The 18,596-nt window shown below is 40.2% G+C and overlaps 1 protein-coding gene across 5 annotated transcripts in view; it reads right to left on the minus strand.

Moving 5' to 3' along the window:
* The window catches only part of SOX2 (SRY-box transcription factor 2), a 114,228-nt gene that overhangs the window by 45,120 nt on the left and 50,512 nt on the right, over window positions 1–18,596 (minus strand). The window lies entirely within an intron of this gene.

Raw genomic sequence — 18,596 nt, forward strand, 5'->3', positions numbered from 1 at the left:
ACCAGAGTTCGTTTCAATTGCTAACTTCTGCTCCGTAATGAATACATTAGCAACCCTAAAAATGATATTAGAGGGAAACACTAGGCGGCAGCTTTTTATTTGCTTGTAAGTTGTTTCATAGGTCAAGAATTCTGCATCCTTAAATCGCCCTCGTTCACCTAATTTTTGGATTTGGTTACGGCTGAGGTCTGTATCAAGTGCAAAAAAGCCCCAAAGCAAAAGAAAGTGCTTAGACAATAGGTCTCTGCGGGAAAGTTGTTAGTCAGTGCCTGTGTTTGTCTACCTTTCTATAGGAATTAATGCCACAGCTCTCTGTGCTTCTGTAGCCCGGACTGACAGTAATCCACCTCTGTGACTTCTGCCCTTTGTGTTTTCATAAAACTGGGCTCACTTGTAGCACGACAACAACCCAGAATAATGACTTTAACCTTCAAACGTTCTTTAATTAGCTTTTTCAGCAAAATAAAAGATGCTCAAATGAGCCCTTTGACAAAAATGACCTGCGCCTTCAAACTCCACTTTCCCTCTTGGAATTAAAAGTTATTGGTTTAGAACTCATCTGAAGTCATCTAATAAGGGATTATTTGCGACCTGTTACTGACACGCCAATTAAAACTTTCCCGATGGAATGATGGAAACACAGACAAGCATCAAAACGGAAAATTAAATTACAGTATTTGCACCCGGCTTGTTTTGCACTAATCAGTTTTATACCTCAGGATAAACATCTTAGCACCGGCTTGCTCAAAACTAAGGGGGAAGACGGAGGGGATCAGCTGAAAACTGGTTTGATCAGTGCAAACACCTAATGAGAAACGTGAAATGTTTCCCCAGTATTTACAAAGATTTCTACTATATAATCGTGACTTCAATAGTTCAACAGGTTTAAACAGAAATATAGACACACATCTATATTTCTATATTACACAGATTCTCAGAGGGTCTGCATTCCGAATGCATATGGACAGCTTTTATTTTCCCAGCTTAATACCGATGAGTTCATTTACACATAGCTTCGATCCGTTCACCTGCAGTTGCATTTTGCTGAGTTTTATGTAATTTTGCAATAGCATTTAAATACTACAAGAAAAAATAATAAGTGAACACAACTCTAAAGGGCACGATGCTTAGGAAATCGTGTAAATACTTCACTGAACTGTAAAATTCAGGAAGTAATTGAGAAACGTTATTTTATTACTCAGGCCAGTGAAGGAAGTAGCCTACTGGCAAATATGGCATTTTTTTCTATCTACAATGGGCCTTTTGGTTAACTCTGAATCAGACTCTGAAAGCCTGATTAGCTTATCGAGGAAACATGATTCACTCAGACAAAACCTCCTGGTGACTCAGATATTCAACGTCGTGGTGAGATACTGTGTACAAATCTTGGTAGGAGTTTACAGGAAAAATTAAAAAGGCACTCCAAATAATTATGACAAAGAGATCACCAGAAACGTAGGCGGGAAATATGAAAGCATCTCTTTAGCCTTAAGCACTAATTTGGTTTAAATCTCAATTTGTACATAACCAGAACTGAAACCATTAGTTTGTAGGGACAGGGTTGCTGCAATTGATAGATATGTACCAATATATAATACTTTCTGGAGAAGAGAAGAACCACAAATTGGATTGGCTTCTAGAAAACAGGTCTCTACATGTATTTTCATTCCATCCAGCTCAGGTTTCTGGCTCAGACACATACTGGAAGCATTCACTGTGAACTAAAGTTTATTTCCCGTCCTCTGCAGTGTTACTAAATAATTTACCAAAGCTTGGCTTTTACAGCGCACGCTTAGCTCGCAATAACCCAGCGAATCCAGGAAGGCAGATAAGACAACAGATCACTTCAAGGCTGCGTATAAACGTTACACGTGCAAGCCCAAAAGAAACGAAACATCTGTTTCATATTTGTGCTCTTTTCCTTGCTTGAATAGCTGTGAATGAAGAGTATCTGCCCAATACCGCTAATATGTGCCAAGGGAGTGAATAGATCCGCGGGGGGTTTACCTGGAGTGAAAATACTGATCTCTAAATTAAAGAATGGAGGAATGTGTTTCTGTAACTAGTTCCTTGCAAAGTCGTGGGGGTTTTGCACGGCTATCATGTTTTTGCTTGTTTGTTTGTTTTTGGTAGTCTTTTCTCCGTAGTTTAATCGAACTCATATCCACAGGCAAGACTGTTGTATAAAATCTAGTCCCATAGCTAATCTTCCCACGGGGAATTAAGTTGAACGTTAAAAGGGACAAACAGGTCATTCTTTTTAAAATGTGGATCGGTGACAAAGGGGTTGAAGTTTAATACCAGCGGATTTCTCTTTTAATCGCAATGTGCACATTTGATCTCCACCATCCTGAAAATTACACACTGCAACCAAATGCAGATTTCCAATAGTGCGGTTTGAAAAGCCGCTTTTTTGACTCATTATGTGCAACGGAGGTGGCAGCAAAAATAGCCGTAGGGCACCAAAGTGCAGGGAATTTGAGGCACGGTGGACTGATCTCCCTTCCTGGATTTTCGAATCAAGAGTTTTCCAGGAGCCTGCATTCAAAAGCAAATCAGCATGCTGCAGAAGGATGCCCCAGGTTTTAGTTTTAAAACTTTACATAACATCCCAGAGAGAGACTGCCGAATTAATAAGGTACAACTTTAGGGCGAGACATAAGAAGCCAACCTTCCCGAGTCCTCCCTCAACTTTCTAAGCACAACGAGGTCCTCAACTCCTACAGTCACAGGACCATAATTTGGACAGCAAGTGTGTGTGAGAGAGGTTTGCTGCCAAAGTAGGAGCTGTAAGAGCAGTTTGTGATCAGATAACATGATTAGTCTTAAAACCCAAGGCACCTAAGGCTCTAGGCATTTTGGAGCAGAAAAAAGGGAAGATAAATACTTGACGTCCAACCTAACTGTACTGGAAGCTGTTTTAAAATATGCCGGTGATAAATGCTAAGGGAAAAGCATGACCAAGGACCAGATCCTGCCGCCTATATATACCCGAGTAATCGATAGGCAGGACAGGGGCTCATTGACTACTTCAGCGAGTAAAGATTACTCAGGTGAGTCAGGGCTACAAGATCGGATCTCCAAAGTATTAGTCGTTATAACCTGCAAGTGTGTACGGTAGTAGGATTCAGTATCAGAAATGGGGCGGTTATCACAGTTTCTAGGCATTTTTTTCCATGCTGAAGTTCACATTGTGTTTTAGAATGGTTTTGTGCAATATCCACCTTCGGTTGTGTGTTGGAGGGTGGCTTTCAAAATACAGTCATTAGCGTGATTATATTTCATTCACTTTCACAGGAGACCGAGAGATTAAAAGTACTTTTAATTGTATAACCAACACCTATAACCTCACAAACTGCAGCCGAGTGCCTTAATGCTACTTTCCCATTCATTTCTTGAGGTGCTTAGTGAGACATTTTTTTCATAGATGGAAAATGGGCCCCAAATTATCACTTCCAGTCCTTCTTAGTTCACTTTTCATAAAAGTAGCGCACAGGTTTCCAAAGAACCGGTGTGTGTGTGTGTGTGTGTGTGTGTGTGTGTGTGTGTGTGTGTGAAAAGCCACAATCCTTGGCAAGGTCATAAAAGCCCCCCACAATCCTATAGTGTTAAAATAATATTTGTGAAAAACCGAGAGCGCCCTTTTGTCCCATAATATGATGGCAAAAATTTCCAACAAATTAAAGGTAAAGCACATATACAAAAGCAGCTTTTGTAGGGCTGTCGGTTTGAAGACACAGACATGTCTTTCTCCGTGTAGAAATGCATGCCACAATTTTAGAAATGTTGCCCGAAATAAAGCAAAGTGCAGAGTTTTTTAAGGGTTCGGTTTTCCCCCTGATTGCTAGGACATACCTGAGACGTCTCATTCTTTTATTACTACAACATATTTTCGCTATAAAAAGTCTTGCCACCAGTTGCTATGTTAGCTATAGTGTCAAATGTACCATTAAAGAAATGTAACCACTTACTGCAGCACAGAATTTCTCCTGGTAGAAAGACGAAGAGGTCCAGAATCCTCACCTACTGTTTAAGCCTTTTAGCACATTCATTCCAGGTGAGCGATACCTTTATAGACCAGTCTCTTTAGATGTCAGATGCTTGTCTCTTTAGATATTTCACTGCGAATGCTTGGGCTTGTTCTGCAAACTAATAATGGGCTAAAGTTTTCAAGTGAGTGAAATATCGAATGAATTCCTATAAAAGTCTGCATTAAAGAGATGCTCGTTAATAGACTCCTGAGCTGTGTATGTGTGTACATAGGTAAACACTCGTTATACATTGTATATATCACATACACAATATACACCATACATAATCTATGATACATATGATATATAGTATTATACATATGATATATACATATATACACACAGATATACACACACATATAACACACACACACAATATACACACATATATAGAATGTATATGTGTGTGCAAATCATGTGTGTATGTATACACACACACATATATATATACACACACATATGTGATATACACATATATATATGGAGCAGATTATTATATATTAGCCAGGAGGAAACTTTCCCCCTGGAATTTGTAGGGAAGGATCAGACCTTAGTTGGAAGTAGAAAGCACTTAACTGGTAGTGTCATATTTGGCCCTTTTCTTGATCTGTCCACCTACCTCAGTTAAGAGATAACCACAATGCAGACAGAGTTCTTTCACAGATGTTTATCTCTGTGGTTTCATATAGTCTCCCATCTTCAATATCCCATTATAAGAACATAGATTGATCTTTTACTTAGATTCCCTAAACATTACATGCGCCATGACTGGCTGCTTGTGAAACTCAATTGGAAACCTCACGTACCAAGCCCTGCTTTGGAGAGCCTCTCCTCATGCTTGCAGTGAGATTGTTCATTCTCAGTTTTTCAAGGACTGGGGTTTACATCCAGACACTACAAGACCAAGAGTAACAAACAAGGACTGAGCATGTGTCCAACGCACTGTACACTGCCTCCCTCCCTCTGTCCTTCAAACAGGTGAGAGATACCAAATGGGAATCCTGCTTAATGGTTTGAAACCCTCCATCAGTGTTAATCATACAGTAGCAACTTCCAGGGCCTGATATGTCACACTATCTAGATTACAACGGCTTCAAAGAATATTTGATAATTGAGACCGAACAATGTGCAACTATGAGGAGGCTCTCCAAATCAGGGCATGGGACATGAGGTTTCCAATTGAATTTCACAAACACACCATCCAGTCAGCAAGTCACGGTGCACACAATGTATAAGAGATTTATGTAAAAGATCAATCTATGTTACTATAATGAGTAAATGAGTAAAAACTAATGGGGCCATAGCTGGCACTGAATTAACCAAGTATACAGTGGGTTAGGCATCAGCCACTGCTGTCAAATGCAAGGCACAATAACCTAGGAGGAGGCAGCTATACAAGAGCAGATGACTGGAATCCAGAAAACCCCAATTAACCTCATTACTTATTACAAAACTCTACTATTTATAGTCTGATTTTCTAAAAAGTTAATTTAAAAAAAAATTGGTTGGAGTATTATATCACATGTTTTGCTCAAATCACCCAAATCAGCATTGCCCTTCTTAAGGTCAGAGGAATGTATTTTAAAACATTCATATATTAAATAAATATGTATTGTTATTTTAATAGGCACTGTGGATAGTTTAATTTGTATCTGTATTAAATTAAACATATGGTGAACAGGGTATAATAGATTTTCTATAATTTAGCTGCCAATGTGGCAACAGAAGCCAGTTACTCTCACCAGCAGACTTGTCAGTGGTTTGTTTACTAGCTTATTTGAATTAAAATAAAGCTTCGCTTCTGCTGACTGCACATCATTATCTATGAGACCATAATCCTGCTAGCAAATCCTATATCTTCCAGAACTGGCTCTTTTGTTTGGGATTACTGAGAGCTTAGCCTATAACAAAGAGGAATAAGGCATCCCTCTCATCCTGGTAATTAAGTGTGGGGAGTAATTTAGAAACAAACCCAGAAAGATGTACAATTTGGAGTTATATTTCTATACAGAATTGAGGAACAGGAGAGGCCAAACACTGATTATGTTAACATAATGTTTAAACTATTAAACTACTGTACTACAGAAAGCCAGCTTTTAAAAATTATTACAACTTTCCATAAAGTATTAAGTTGCTTTACACAAGAATGAATTTTTTTAACAGATCTAAAGGTATGTTGGAAAACTTGGATGGGGCCTAAAAACTGCAGGTTATTTAAAATCTTATATTTTATATATTATATATACACACCTTTTACAACATCTCATTGAGCAATTAAAGAACATAAGTTAATGTGTGTTAAGATGGTATTTTATTTTATAAAATCCTGCAGCTGATTAGCTGGTTTTGAATTAGAATATTGGTTAGGAGACATTTTGAGCACACTTATTAAAATGCTGTATTTTCAAACAGCAGGGATATGTATTTGCTTTTGGATAAATAAAGAAGTGGTTCAAAATGGTCAGCATTTTACACCCATCTTGGAAATAACCCCAACATTCAGGAAAGAAAATGGAGTATATTTTAGCCAAGGCATAACTAGACAGTAAAAACTAGATCAATAATATATAGATTGTGCGACTCTGGGTACATTCCTGTAACCCTGTTCTCTCTCTTTCTGAAATGTTATACATAAGTTGTAGAATTTCACAACTAGGTAATGACAAAAAAGGGGGGGGTGCTTGGTACTATATAGATAAACAATGTCTATTTGCAGAAGACAAGTAAAGGCAGGGGTTGATTTATGAAAGTCTTCAACATTAATTGTCACAGATGGGAATTCTGAGGACCTCGGTGAGCCCAAACCAGGCCCTAGTGAATTATAAAGCAGGTCCTTAGACTTTAAAAACATTTAGGCAAAATGACAGTTCAGAACATCTGTTAGCCTTCTGTCTGAGTATACACTGGATGTCATGGAGTGCACAGCTGTAGCCATTTTCTGTTTCTTTTTGCAACATCTGTCACAGCAGTACAGTAATATAGGTAATTATCAACACCTCATATAAAGTGCTATTTTAATTTTTTGAGGAAGTAAAATTAGCATTATAGCCTTTTGCAAAAATAAATAAATAAAATAGAGAAAGATATCTATTATTTTTCCCTTTTAAGTCTGAATGACAGATCTGATCACTTGGAAGAGCAGAAATTCAGAAAAATTCTTTGCAACAAATAAGGGCCTTAGGGTAACAAAAAAGAATTAGGTAAGAACAGGAGAACAAGTTTAAATGCTCTTTCTCTCTCTCTCATGACATCTGAGTCTCATCTGTCATAAACAAAGAAGATCAGTAACAGGAAAAGATAGGAAACCACTAATCATCTATGGTTTTCACCATGCAAAAGCAGCTGTCAAATAAAGTATGTTTTACCACAGTAACAAAGTCAAAGGCTCATCAATACCAAGCAATTTTATTGTCAATTGGTCATTCTTTTTCTCAACATCTGCAATAAGAAAAAGATCACCTTGCAATGATGCAGAGGACTTCCATCCCCCTGGCCAGTGATGAACTGGGCAGGGTAATTATCAGCAAGACCGATCAGAACTGAAGCACACATTCCAGAAACAATTGAAGAGAAAGAGTACGGTAAGAGAGAATCTTTAAAAAAGTAACAGGCCATCAAGTCATTTTTTCCAGATCACATCTGATAATTTCAAATGAGAAGATATAGAGATACCATTCTTATGGACCACTACCATAAGAGGGGCTCTGCAAGGAAGTCAAAGAGAGATTTTTTGGGGGGCGGGGGAGAGTGTGTGTTGATCTATGAGAAAAGAAATAGCAAGGAAAAAGAAACCTAGAAAAGAGAGAGGGAGAGAATGTGTGTATCTGAAGCAAATACTCACCAGGAACTACACACCACACCACAGAAACACTAACCCAGGAACCAATCCCTGTAGCAAACCTTGTTGCCTGCTCTATCCCCATATCTATTCTAGCGACACCATCAGAGGACCCAACCACATCAGCCACACCATCAGAGGCTCATTCACCTGCAGGTCTATAATGTTATATATGCCATCATGTGCCAGCAATGCCTCTCTGCCATGTACATAGGCCAAACCGGACAGTCCCTACGTAAAAGAATAAATGGACACAAATCGGACATCAGGATTGGTAACATACAAAAGCCAGTAGGAGTACACTTCAATCTTCTTGGACATTCTATAACAGATTTAAAAGTAGCTATACTTGAACAAAAAAACTTCAGAAACAGACTTCAAAGAGAAACAGCAGAACTAAAATTCATTTGCAAATTTAACACTATTAATTTGGGCTTGAATAGGGACTGGGAGTGGCTAGCTCTTTGCAAAAGCAGCTTTGCCTCTCCTGGAATTGATATCTCGTCATCTATTATTGGGAGTGGACTACATCCACCCTGATCGAATTGGCCCTGCCAAAACTGGTTCTCCACTTGTGAGGTAACTCCCTTCTCTTCCTGTGTCAGAACAATAATGCCTGCATCTGTAATTTTCACTCCATTCATCCAGTGAAGTAGGTTCTAGCCCACAAAAGCTTATGCCCAAATAAATCTGTTAATCTTTAAGGTGCCACCGGACTCCTTGTTGTTTTTGTGGATCCAGACTAACACGGTTCCCCCCTGATACTTGTATCTGAAGTAGGCAGTCAGGAATTAGCACCAGTGGACAAGTGAGAGAGTGAACCTTTTGAGTGTGTTTGTGTGTTTTTACAGGGGAGTTATTCTTTCCATATGTTCCTCTTTAGAGGTCTCTTTATTTTACCCAGTGTTAAGGTAGCTGTGGTAGTTTATATATAAGGCAATGCTCAGGACTTGCTTTAAATTTCTGGACCATCTAGCTAGGTCAGCAGTTCTCAGACTTCATTGCACCATGACCCCCTTCTGACAACAAAAATTACTACACAACCCCAGGAGGGGGGACTGAAGATCGAGCCTGCCTGAGCCCTGACACCTGAACTTCGCTGCCCTGGGCGGGAGGGACAAAGCTGAAGCCCAAGGGCTTCTGCCCTGGGAAGGTGGGGTGTAACCTTAGCCCTGGGCAATGGGGCTTGGGCTTTGGTCCTGGGCCTCAGCAAGTCTAACACCAGCCTTGACGACCTCGTTAAAATGGGGTTGCAGCCCACTTGGGGGTCCTGACCCACAGTTTGAGAACCCCTGAGCTAGGTTGATCTTGGGATCCATAAGCCCAAATCTTATTCTCTCCCCTGGATCCTCAGCATCCTTCTCTCCCTTCCCCAGTTACTCACATCTCTGTCTCCCTTTTCCCAGGTCTCTCACCCCTCTGACATCCTCAGGTTTCCCAGCTTCCTCTTTCATTGACTCCTCAGCACTCATTGCTTGGCCCCTGTGCTTCAGCTTTCCCCCTCCCCCTTTGTTGCCACCCCCACCCCCACACCTTGGCCCTAGGTCATATAATCTGGGGCCCTGGAGAACAAAATTAAATGCCAGGAGACCTTCTCCAGCCTGGGTTCAAATCCCTGTCTGTGGTTTTTGTGGGTCCCCAAAAAGCATCCTCGGAGCACTACCATCCTCCCAGTGAGTCATTACCACTGTGGTTTCTCTTGCTCCTCTTTAGTGACCATGCAGATGGATGTATAAAGGGATTTTGTCAAGTTAAAATTCATATTGTAAACATTTGCTTCCTTATGTTACTACTATCATCTTTGATTTCAATGTAAAGATTTTTGAAATACTAATTTATTTTTCACCATTTATGCTTTTGTTCACTTTTTGCATTCCTCTCCCTTGATAATGAAAACAGCCCATTTAGATCCACTTTTCTTTATAGGAATTAAGTTTCTAGTCAATTGCATTTTCAGGTTGTCACCTTCAAGTACAATACTGAAATGTATGGATTGTAAATATGGCAGGAGAATATGTTTCTGTTTAAAATGCTGCTTCCATTGGTTTTCTTTTAAAGACTGAAATATTTTTAGTTGTCTTGTTTTATTAAATTTAAAATTTGAATAAAATTTGATTTGACAGCATACCTTCAAAAATCACAGATCTTGTTTTAAAAACATTCAGGTTCCTAATGTTCTTTGGCTAAAATTACACACTTTCCTCTCCCCTCTCAATAAAATTATCTTATATGGCCCCATTACTTTAGCATCTGAACACCTGATTCAAGTGTTTAAGGTTGTGTGAGCTATTGCAGATCACATAATAGGAGATATGTTTGCCCACATATTCACTATACTACTACTATTTATTTTAAGAGATTGCTTTGTAAGGAGCTTTGAGATATCTAGACTATAAAAAGTGCTATATAAAACAACATTCTATTGAATTCAAGAGATGCAAAATAGGAAAAAACAAACAAACCAACTTAAATTTGAACCATTCCTCCTCCCCTTAATCAACAATAACAATGGTGGAACAGTCCATTAACACTCTTGCATTCAGCAATATCTGTCTTTTTAAAAGAGGCAGTGGAATGTTAGGCTAATAGAGTGATCTGATTGGCTGAACAGTGTTAGGTATTTTATAATTGATACTTTTCAGCATCAGCACAAAGGTAAGGGCTTTAGCCTTGAATACTGCCTACTAACAATATGTCTGCATGCAAAAAAAAATACTAAATGAATTTATAAAAATAAACACTTTAAAACAGTCTTCTTTTCATACAAATTCATTATCCTACAGCATATGCATCCAGATCAACCCTCTTTTCTAAGATGAAATAAAAAAATTTCAAGGCCAGAGCCACCATGTAATACAATCACATCCAAATATTGAACAGGATGTTTCCTACGTTTTAGAGGCTCATAGTTCACGTTCTAATAGAGCCAGGGTCATAGGGATGGTCCTTTGGCACTTCTATGCCATGTACAACAGAAAAGACAAGAGAAATCTGTTGTGGGAATGAGTGAATTTTACAACATTCAGAATAGGCAGCAGTAGCCAGATGGAGAATTCCACGTGCTGTGGCTTTCACAATTCCTGGCCAAGAAGCTATTCACTAGCTATCTGCCATGTTAATATTTCTGATACACTTGAATATACAGACATAGATAAGGGAGGAAAAAGGAAGGGGAAATAAGGCATAACACCGCCACATAACACCTTGTGATTTTTGCACTGAAGCAGAGAAAGGGAGAAAAGTAATCTCACTAGTAGAACGAGGTTACTAATTAAAAGACTTAGAACATTTTAATGAATAAAACGGGTGAGTTTAGTTCTCTGTTACTTTTGTTTTGCAAGTATTTGGATGACCACCAATTTATTCATGGAAATGTTAGATGGAGGCTTCACAAACTCTAGTAGCAAATCAGAGATAGTAGATGATCTCCTTCTGGAGATGGATGAAAATCAGGTGCCCATCTTTGATACCATTGATCATGGTATGTTTTTTACGTGCCTGGAATGGATAGTGCTGATCTTAAGAGACTTTGTTTTTACTGGATGAGTATTCCCAGGTAGTGGTGCAGAGGTTGTTCTTTTCTCCTCTAGGGCAGTATCATGTGGAGTCCTTCAAGGACCTATCTTGTCTTCCCTCCTGATCATTGTGTGTATGGGGATCTTAAATTAGCAAAGGGGTGCAGGCAGCTGTGTTTTCAGGAAGCTGATGACATTCAGCTCTATTTCTTTATCACAACTGACTTAGCCTGTCCTGCTGAATGCTAGCCCTAATGACTATGGGAAATTGGGAGATGGAAAGGAGTTAGCTGGCTGAAGCTCAATCTAGCTAAGACTGAAGTGATGCTGGTAGTTGGGGGAAGCAGACAGAAGATACAATGATGATTTCTCCCTCTTTGACTGAGGTACGTTACTCTTATTAGTGATGAATATGTGTAACATTGGATTCCCAGCGGCTGTCAGACTATCATGTTGTGGCAGTGTTCCAGATCACTTTTTACTGTCTGCACCTGGCTAGAAGAGAGGAGGGGAGTTTTATGCTGTGCTGGCTATTTAATTGTATTTTTTTGTTTGTCTCATTTATGACAGGGATGCCTAGAGCCTTGGTTAGGCAACCTTTTTTACTTTTGGCAAAAATCTAAATAAATAAGTGACCTTTCACCAGAAAATTTGTACTGGGGGTGCTTAAGCAGTGAGTTGAGCCAAGTTAGAAAGGAGAACTCTCTCTGTCCTCTCCATATGATCAGCTCAGCCCTGGTCCTGCAAGCACTTAAACATGTGTCTAACTTGAAGCATGTAAGTAGTTCCACTGACTTCCATGGGATAATTCATTTGTATATGGTTAAGCACGTGTGTGGCTGCAGGATTGGAGCCCTGATGGGTAAATCTGAGGTACTACTCTGACAATAGCAAACATCAGAAATTTCTCTGCGTGTGGTGTTTTGCCACTGCTTATCCATTCTAATAATCTAATATCCTATACAAAATGTCATGCCATTTTGGATTTAGCATTAGGCAATTTTATAATCCAAATGAAAATTCTTGTTATTGTTCTCACTCATTCTGAAGAAGCAAAACACAGTATATTGAATGTGGTATGTATATATTATATGTATAAGATATTCTAAAATGCTGTGTGAATATATTGTTTATGAATGGGGTCAGAAGATAGCCTTGGAGACTGAATTACTTTTCCACAGAACAGTCTCAGTGCCTGTGCAAACTTCTAAACGCTGCCCCTAGCAATGTACTTCAGCTCTGGCCTGGAGGGTATTACCTCTGGGTAATTCAGTCTCTTATAACCCATTCACTATTTGGCCTCTAATATGACAACCAACAAGGGTAGTAATTACTGTCAGTTAGACTGTGTGCCCAATTATCAATCCCTTACATCATTCACTCTTTCCTTACCTGATTGCCATGACATTTTTCATGTATGAAGATGTTAGCATGAATCAGGGAATGCATTCTGTTTGCATTTTTTGTTCTTACATTCCATTTTCCTCCCATTAGCAATATTCCCATTGTATTAAAGGAAAATATATATTTCAGTAGATGAGAACTGAAGATTGTGTAGGGTAGCGGACAAAGAATCTATCTTATATCTCAAAGATACTAAATTCAAACACTGTTAAGGATGTACAAGTTTTAAAATGTCTATTTCCTTTTTTAAAATCAATAGTTGTAATAAATGAACTCACCACTTCTCTGGAGGAAAAGTAAAAAAAAAGAGAAATTATATTTGATTCTACACTTTTGCCATTTAAAAAGTCAAGTTAAAAATATAATCACACATGTAAACAGCATATTAGAAAAGGGTCAGTCACTTAGAAGCGTGAGCAACAAGGGTGATGTCATGGTGGGAGTCTGCTATAGACCACCGGATCAAGGGGATGAGGTGGACGAGGCTTTCTTCTGGCAACTAATGGAAGTTACTAGATCACAGGCTCTGGTTCTTATGGGAGACTTCAATCACCCTGATATCTGCTGGGAGAGCAATAGAGCGGTGCACAGACAATCCAGGAAGCTTTTGGAAAATGTAGGGGACAATTTCCTGATGCAAGTGCTGGAGGAACCAACTAAGGGCAGAGCTCTTCTTGACCTGCTGCTCACAAACCAGGAAGAATTAGTAGGGGAAGCAAAAATGGATGGGAACCTGAGAGGCAGTGACCATGAGATGGTCGAGTTCAGGATCCTGACACAGGGCAGAAAGGAGAGCAGCAGAATATGGACCCTGGACTTCAGAAAAACAGATTTTGACAACCTCAGGGAACTGATGGGCAGGATTCCCTGGGAGAATAACATGAGGGGGAAAGGAGTCCAGGAGAGCTAGCTGTATTTTAAAGAATCCTTATTGAGGTTACAGGGACAAACCATCCCGATGTGTAGAAAGAATAGTAAATATGGCAGGTGACCAGCTTGGCTTAACAGTGAAATCCTTGCTGATCTTAAACACAAAAAAGAAGCTTATAAGAAGTGGAAGATTGGACAAATGATCAGGGAAGAGTATAAAAATATTGCTCGGGCATGCAGGAGTGAAATCAGGAAGGCCAAATCACACCTGGAGTTGCAGCTAGCAAGAGATGTTAAGAATAACAAGAAGGGTTTCTTCAGGTATGTTAGCAACAAGAAAAAAGTCAAGGAAAGTGTGGGCCCCTTACTGAATGAGGGAGGCAACCTAGTGACAGAGGATGTGGAAAAAGCTAACGTACTCAATGTTTTTTTGCCTCTGTCTTCACGAACAAGGTCAGCTCCCAGACTGCTGCACTGGGCAGCACAGAATGGGGAGAAGGCGACCAGCCCTCTGTGAAGAAAGCAGTGGTTCAGGCCTATTTAGAAAAGTTGGATGAGCACAAGTCCATGGGTCTGGATGCGCTGCATCTGAGAGTGCTAAAGGAGTTGGCGGATTTGATTGCAGAGCCATTATCTCTGAAAACTCATGGCGATCGGAGGAGGTCCCAGACGACTGGAAAAAAGCTAATGTAGTGCCCATCTTTAAAAAAGGGAAGAAGGAGGATCCTGGGAACTACAGGCCAGTCAGCCTCACCTCAGTCCCTGGAAAAATCATGGAGCAGGTCCTCAAGGAATCAATGCTGAAGCATTTAGAGGAGAGGAAAGTGATCAGGAACAGTCAGCATGGATTCACCAAGGGCAAGTCATGCCTGACTAATCTAATTGCCTTCTATAATGAGATAACTGGCTCTGTGGATGAGGGGAAAGCAGTGGACGTGTTGTTCCTTGACTTTAGCAAAGCTTTTGACATGGTTTCCCACAGTATTCTTGCCAGTAAGTTAAAGTAGTATGGGCTAGATGAAAGGACTATAAGGTGGATAGAAAATTGGCTAGATTGTCGGGCTCAACGGGTAGTGATCAATGGCTCCATGTCTAATTGGCAGCCGGTATCAAGTGAAGTGCCCCAAGGTTCGGTCCTCGGGCTGGTTTTGTTCAATATCTTCATTAATGATCTGGAGGATGGTGTGAATTGCACCCTCAGCAAGTTTGCAGATGACACTAAACATGGAGGAGAGGTAGATATGCTGGAGGGTAGGTATAGGATACAGAGGGCCCTGGACAAATTAGAGGATTGGGCCAAAAGAAATCTGACGAGGTTCAACAAGGACAAGTGCAGAGTCCTGCACTTAGGATGGAAGAATCCCATGCACCACTACAGACTAGGGACTGAATAGCTAGGCAGCAGTTCTGCAGAAAAGGACCTAGGGGTTACAGTGGACGAGAAGCTGGATATGAGTCAACAGTGCGCCTTTGTTGCCAAGAAGGCCAATGGCATTTTGGGATGTATAAGTAGGGGCATTGCCAGCAGATTGAGGGACGTGATCATTTCCCTCTATTTGACATTGGTGAGGCCTCATCTGGAGTACTGTGTCCAGTTTTGGGCCCCTACAAGAAGGATGTGGAAAAACTGGAAAACGGCCAGTGGAGGGCAACAAAATGATTAGGGGACTGGAACACATGACTTAAAAGGAGAGGCTGAGGGAACTGGGATAGTTTAGTCTGCGGAAGAGAAGAATGAGGGGGGATTTGATAGCTGCTTTCAACTACCTGAAAGGGGGTTCCAAAGAGGATGGATCTAGACTGTTCTCAGTGGTAGCAGATGACAGAACAAGGAATAATGGTCTCAAGTTGCAGTGGGGGAGGTTTAGGTTTGATATTAGGAAAAACTTTTTCACTAGGATGGTGGTGAAACACTGGAATGCGTTACCTAGGGAGGTGGTGGAATCTCCTTCCTTAGAAGTTTTTAAAGTCAGGCTTGACAAAGCTCTGGCTGGGATGATTTAGTTGGGGATTGGTCCTGCTTTGAGCAGAGGGTTGGACTAGATGACCTCCTGAGGTCCCTTCCAACCCTGATATTCTATGATTCATTAACCCACAAATGGGAGTATTAAGCTGTGGAGGGAGGGAACCAAGTTAGTCATAACTGTGTCTAGCTAAACTTAAGCATTTAAGGGAGCTATTCTCAGAAGTGCTGAGCATCCTATTAATTCCAAGAGAAGTTGAGGAGCTTGTGACTTCATAGGTTTAGGTTTTAAATGGCTTTAAATTTGTCTGCTTATAGGTACATAGTGCAGACTGAGAAGAGCGGTATATCCGTGTACTCCTACTTCAGGCCACAGCTACACAACAAGATATGCTGAAATAGCTATACCAGCAAATCCACCTAGTGAAGATACAGCTTATTCTGGAAAAAAAGTCCTCTGGCTGGTGTAGATTAGTGGTTTGGTGAGAGAAATGAGATACTAGCAAAAGCATTTTATGCCGGTGTAACAGCATCTACACTAGAGCTTTTACCAATATAGAAATGCTGCAAAAATATCACATCCCTAACGGACACTGTTTTACCATACTAACAAACTTCTGCTGTAGGCCTGCTCATGGTTTATCAGCATTTCCCTTTTTAAAGGGTATATTATTCAGCCTTAACATGGATTTAGAGAAGAAATGTAACATACAATATCTTAGCAACAGGAATGATTAAAAAAAAAACCCCACATATCAAACCATCTTCACCTCTTCTTTCAAGCTATCTCCTGCTTTGGTTGGCAGAGGAGGGTACTAGGAGTCAGAACTTCTGGGTCGTAGTACACATTCTGCTACTACATAGGAAGTAGATGGATTTTTAACAAATCTATTTCACATGCATTTGTGGAAGCAAAATAATTCAGACTCACTACACAATATAATTTGGTAAATAACGTGATTTTAAATGCATGCGCATGTGCACACGCACACATAAATATATAAACTAATAGCTAAAATAGAGCCATTATTACTGAGCAATAAACATATGTCAGAATGTTGCAATTCCAAAGTCTCAAAAATTACGCTGAAATAACATTAGAAAATAAGGGACAAGACATTTCAAGCAGAGGTTGAAATTTAATTTGTAACTGTACATAGTAGAAATTATAGATATGGTTCCTCTCTGAGATGATCTTACACACCAACGGTCTCCTAGCCCTACTGAAGTCAATGGGAATTTGGCCATTGACTTCAGTGGGATCAGAATTTCACTCCATGTGAACTGCAGTAGCAAGGAACAATGAAGTGATCTAAGGACAGAATTTCAGATAAAAGAAAAGGAGTACTTGTGGCACCTTAGAGACTAACAAATTTATTAGAGCATAAGCTTTCGTGAGCTACAGCTCACTGAAACCTAGAATTTCAGATGTAACTCTGTGTTCCATGGCTGTTTACTGATAGACGTTTAATATTATTTAGGGTATGAGGTCATGTGGACATACTAATTGCTTGCTAATGCTGTGACTTTAGAAGCCAAGCAATCTGTTATGAAGAGCCACAGACAGTGTCACCCTCTCTCTCCCATAAAGACCATCCCTGAAATCGTTCTCTTCCTAGCACCTATCCAATCAGAGAGTCTCTAATCACCTTACTACCCCAAATCCACAAACCACTTTGTATCACTTTATATATAACACACGTATATAGGTAAAAACTGAAGTTTTTTTCAACACTTCAGCATTTTTTATTGCTGCTTCTGCACCCTCAGACATCACACAGAAATTCGCATGCATCTCTCAACCAGAAACAAAGCTGCTTCATTACATGACTACAAAGATAATCATTCCTCCAGCAAAGGGGCCACCATAAATTAAAGAGCTTCTGCCTTCTCATATTTATTTCTTCCTTTTTCTCTGATAAGAACATTAGAAGTAGGTGGTGCTGCCTATTAATTAATTTGAAGTGCCCAGAAGTGGGAATGTAAACAATTAAATGCTATTTACTTTCATTTTAGGCAAACACCTCCTCCCCAAAGTCTGGAGGAATGCAAATTATTTCTAAACCATTTGGAAAAGCTCTTGGAAGTGTCTCCTGCATTATCTGTCATTATAGCTATGTGTGTGTTATGCAAGGCAGTAAAAGTTTGTCAAAAGCTGTGGAGATCCCACACTGGGGGCAGGAGGGGGGGCTACTCAGGGGAGCTGGAAAGGAAATCTTTTTGGTGGTTCTCTGCAGCTCACTGGGTTGTGAGGAATGTGGCCCAAGGGGCTCTGTAGGCTGCATGGATGGAGCAACGTGACCACAAATCTGCAGGTCATGTCTTCTGCTCCCTCATGCCCAGCCGTGGTTGTGTATGGTCTAGCTCTGTTGTACTTTGCTTCTACCTGGGGAGTGAGGATTCCGTCTCCCAGTCCCTGCTATAGTTGGGCTTTACTTTACAGATTTGATAGCCCCAGAGCGTGGGAACTGGCAACCCACTGTTAAACCTCAAAAAATTGGGCAGCTGAAAGATATATACACAATGGAAATTAATGGCTTCTTCTGCCTGCAATATATAAGACACAAAAGCATGTATAGGAGTCCACTCCTGACTAGCTAGCCAGAGTTATAATGCATGCATCTACTCTGGTCAGCTGCCAACAGCCTCTAGCCATGAGGAGTTAAGGCAGATGAGCAGAGGAATAGCTATAGTCCATGCAACTGTTAAATTCACAATAGAGCCCAGTAGAGGCATCAGTGGTCTTAAATTATCTGCTACTAAGAGTGGCCTGCACAATCCATATTGTACCTGTGTCTGGCCAGAAGTTCATACCCTGGAGTATCATGGCTGGATCAGAGGAACTACAGGGCTTTGTAGGGCAGATAAAGTGAGGGAGAGATGGAGGGAAGGAAAGAGAAATGAGGCTAAAGGAATGGGAAAAAATCAATGAAACAGTGAAGTGGGCGGAAGCAGAGGTTGGGGGGAGGGGCAGA

Source organism: Dermochelys coriacea, chromosome 9 (genome assembly GCF_009764565.3).
Source record: "Dermochelys coriacea isolate rDerCor1 chromosome 9, rDerCor1.pri.v4, whole genome shotgun sequence".
In the NCBI taxonomy this organism is placed as follows: Eukaryota; Metazoa; Chordata; order Testudines; family Dermochelyidae; genus Dermochelys; species Dermochelys coriacea.